The sequence below is a fragment of the Heteronotia binoei genome, chromosome 12 (assembly GCF_032191835.1).
Source record: "Heteronotia binoei isolate CCM8104 ecotype False Entrance Well chromosome 12, APGP_CSIRO_Hbin_v1, whole genome shotgun sequence".
Taxonomy (NCBI): domain Eukaryota; kingdom Metazoa; phylum Chordata; class Lepidosauria; order Squamata; family Gekkonidae; genus Heteronotia; species Heteronotia binoei.
This window is the reverse complement of record NC_083234.1, coordinates 70,152,347-70,155,528: the sequence shown is the minus strand read 5'-3', so window position 1 is coordinate 70,155,528 and position 3,182 is coordinate 70,152,347. Positions and strand designations below refer to the sequence as shown.

Below are 3,182 nucleotides of genomic sequence, written 5' to 3'. Positions count from 1 at the left end.
GGATCCCGCTGTGGCTTCTGCAGACCGGGGCCGGTTGCTTGTCACAGACCGGTCATCCGTTCCTGTTTATCACTCAGGCTCCTTGGCCTCATTTGATGAGTTCGACATCTGAGAATGTTTGTACAGTTGGTTTCCTTCCCCTGCCGCCACCGTCGCTGCTGCAACTCCAACTTCTTCCCCATCTCCTTTGGCTCCCAGCCTCAGAGCCGGTTGACTGGATTACGTCACAGGGCCTTTCCTTCAGGGAAAGGAAAGCGTGAGCCGTTGGGTTGGTGCAGGATTAGAATCTAATACATGGGTGGCCAAACTCGTTTAACGTAGGAGCCGCATAGGATAAAAGTCGGATGGTTGAGAGCCACAAAACAGGAAGGAAGGAAGGGTGGTTAAGAAAGGTGGAAAGAAAGCAAATAGATGGGGGGGGGGAGAGAGGGGTAGAAAGAAAGCAACTTTAAATGCATTCTCCAAGCAACCGGCTGGCTTGGCTTGGGGGAGTGATTTAAAGAGAGAAATGCCTTCTCCAAGCTGGTTGATGGGGTGGGGCGGTTCGAGAGCCACATAATCACTGTTGTCTGTACCCTGAGTTAGTGTGAGCCAGCTCACAGGGTTTTTTTTTAGCATCAACTCACATGTTTTTGTCTTCACTCAGGAAAAACAGCCCCAGAGCAAACTAATTTCTGCAGTAGCTCACAACTTTAATGCTGGTAGCTCACAAAGTAGAATTTTTGCTCACAAGACTCCACAGCTTAGAGGGAGTATTGCACATAATGTGTGTGAAAGAGCCACATGTGGCTCCCAAACCGCAGTTTGGCTACCTCTGGTCTAATGGATCCTCCGTAGGGTCTTAAAATTCTCCCCAAGTGTCATTGGGGAGGGACGGTGGCTCAGTGGTAGAGCATCTGCTTGGGAAGCAGAAGCTCCCAGGTTCAATCCCCGGCATCTCCAACTAAAAAGGGTCCAGGCAAGTAGGCGTGAAAAGCCTCAGCTTTGAGACCCTGGAGAGCCATGAATAGGGCTGTGGCTCAGTGGTAGAGCATCTGCTCAGGAAGCAGAAGGTCCCAGGTTCAATCCCTGGCATCTCCAAAAAAGGGTCCAGGCAAATAGGTGTGAAAAACCTCAGCTTGAGACCCTGGAGAACCGCTGCCAGTCTGAGAAGACAATACTGACTTTGATGGACCAAGGGTCTGATTCAGTATAAGGCAGCTTCATATGTTCATATATGTACTAGTAACATTTGGTATTTTATTTATTCTGTTTACATCCTGCCTTTCTTCCGCAGAACTCAAGGTGGCATAGATAGGATTCCCAGCTGGCTTCCAAACCTGACTAAACTTCATAAAGATGTCAGCACACGCCTTTTGACCTTCCTTTGTAGCAGGGCTTTTTTTGAGCAGGAAGGCGCAGAAATGCAGCTCTGGCTGGCTTGGTGTCAGGGGGTATGGCCTAATATGCAAATGAATTCCTACTGGGCCTTTTCTACCCAAAAAAGCCCTGCTTTCTACTGAAAATCATCTCTGTCCTTGATGTGCCCCTAGGCCTTTAATAGCTGCATAGCGGGCAGCAGCGGTCATTTTGTAGAAAAATAAGTGGTGGAGCTCATCCAGGAATTGTTATGCAGCTGCACATACTATTCAATGGACAAGGAGGCGGAACTCTCAGAAGGAGGAGGTGGAACTCTCTGAAAGGTTCAGGAGCTGTGCTCCTGTGAGCTCCCCCTGAATCTGAAGCCTGGCGGGCAGAAAATCAACAGGCAACGTGTTTACGACGACTGGATGTGGTGAGGAGATAATATCAGGATTGCCAGCCTTCAGGTGGGCAGAGATACAAAGCAACGCTTCCGTGTATAAATTAGTCTCAATTGTGCTTCTGAAAGCTAACACAAATAAAGTTACTTTAATGCAAAAAATATAACTGGCCTTATCAAAATATATTTATAGCAAATGGAACATCAGCAGGAGAAGAGCCGAATGCCTAATGATGTGTGGGGGTGGGGGGGTGTATAGAGTCCACAGAGGCAATTTCCTTTTTCTTAAGTCAATTTCTTAGAAGGCACAAGATCAGTCTCCTATGAAGCAAACAGAATGAAGGATCACCTTAAGAACGCCAAGGGGAACGGGCGAATGTCAGCTGGTCAACGTCGATTCTTAGACGTGTAGAAAACGTCTATTTTTACTGCATAAGAGCAAAACGAGGTATCCGGAAATTCAGAACCCGTTTTCGCCTTCCAGGCTTTCTCTAAGCTCCAATCATGGCAAGGCACTTCTCACTAAGATCCATAGCTTCAGTTTTTTTTTTACAATTCCAGATAGGTTAAGCAGGAGTGTCAAACATGCGGCCTGAGGGCCGAATCAAGCCCCCAGAGGGCTCCTGTCAGACCCCTGAGCAACTGGCTCTTGTCGGCTTCCTTCTCCCTCTTTCTTGCTTCTTTCTGCATCTCAACTTGGTTTGCAAGGCTTGCGCAAAACCTCTGTTTTCTCCATTGGTTGAGGCTCCTCCCCCTCCTGGTCCCCTGGGAAGGAGGGAAAGAGCCAGAGCTTCCTTTGCCCAGTTCCCTGGATCCCATGGGAGAAATACAAAGAAAGCACCTTCAAGACCAACAAGTGCGAATGTTTTAAGCATGTTTTATTTTAATTTGAAAAAATCCTTAGTCATATTTCTGTCCTTTAAAAAGTTTATCTCTCTGCTACTTAAGCTTAAATGGGTACACACATGTCAGATCCGGCCCTCATAACAAATGAATTTGACACCCCTGGGTTACAGCTTTCAGGTGAGGGCTGGAGATCTCCCAGAATTCCAAGTGCTCTTCTGGCAGCAGAGACCAGTTTCCCTGGAGAAAATGGCTGCTTTGGAGAGTGGACTCAACGGCATTCTGCCCTGCTGAGCTCCCTCCCCTCCCCAAACCCCACCCTCCCCAGGCTCCACCCCCAAATCTCCAGGAATTCTCCACCCCAGACTCGGCAGCGCAATATTCTACCCATCCCAGGTAAAGATGAATAAATCCTTTTTAGACTCAATTTACAATTGGCTTGCTATTTAACAAGCTGCCTCAGCAAGGGCTTGAGAAACAAATGCATTGGTTGCCAAGAATTCTCTCTCCTTTTGTAATTGTTGGTATACACGCATTGATGGAGGTGGTGGTGGTGGTGGGGGGTTAGGCACTTGTTGCTTTTGTATCGCTTCTTTGT

The 3,182-nt window shown here is 47.7% G+C and overlaps 1 non-coding gene across 1 annotated transcript; it reads left to right on the top strand.

Moving 5' to 3' along the window:
* Positions 1-1,011: 1,011 nt before the first annotated feature.
* On the top strand, positions 1,012-1,080 carry TRNAP-AGG (transfer RNA proline (anticodon AGG)). The gene has a single exon. It is a non-coding gene; the product is annotated as a tRNA-Pro (tRNA).
* Positions 1,081-3,182: the final 2,102 nt, after the last annotated feature.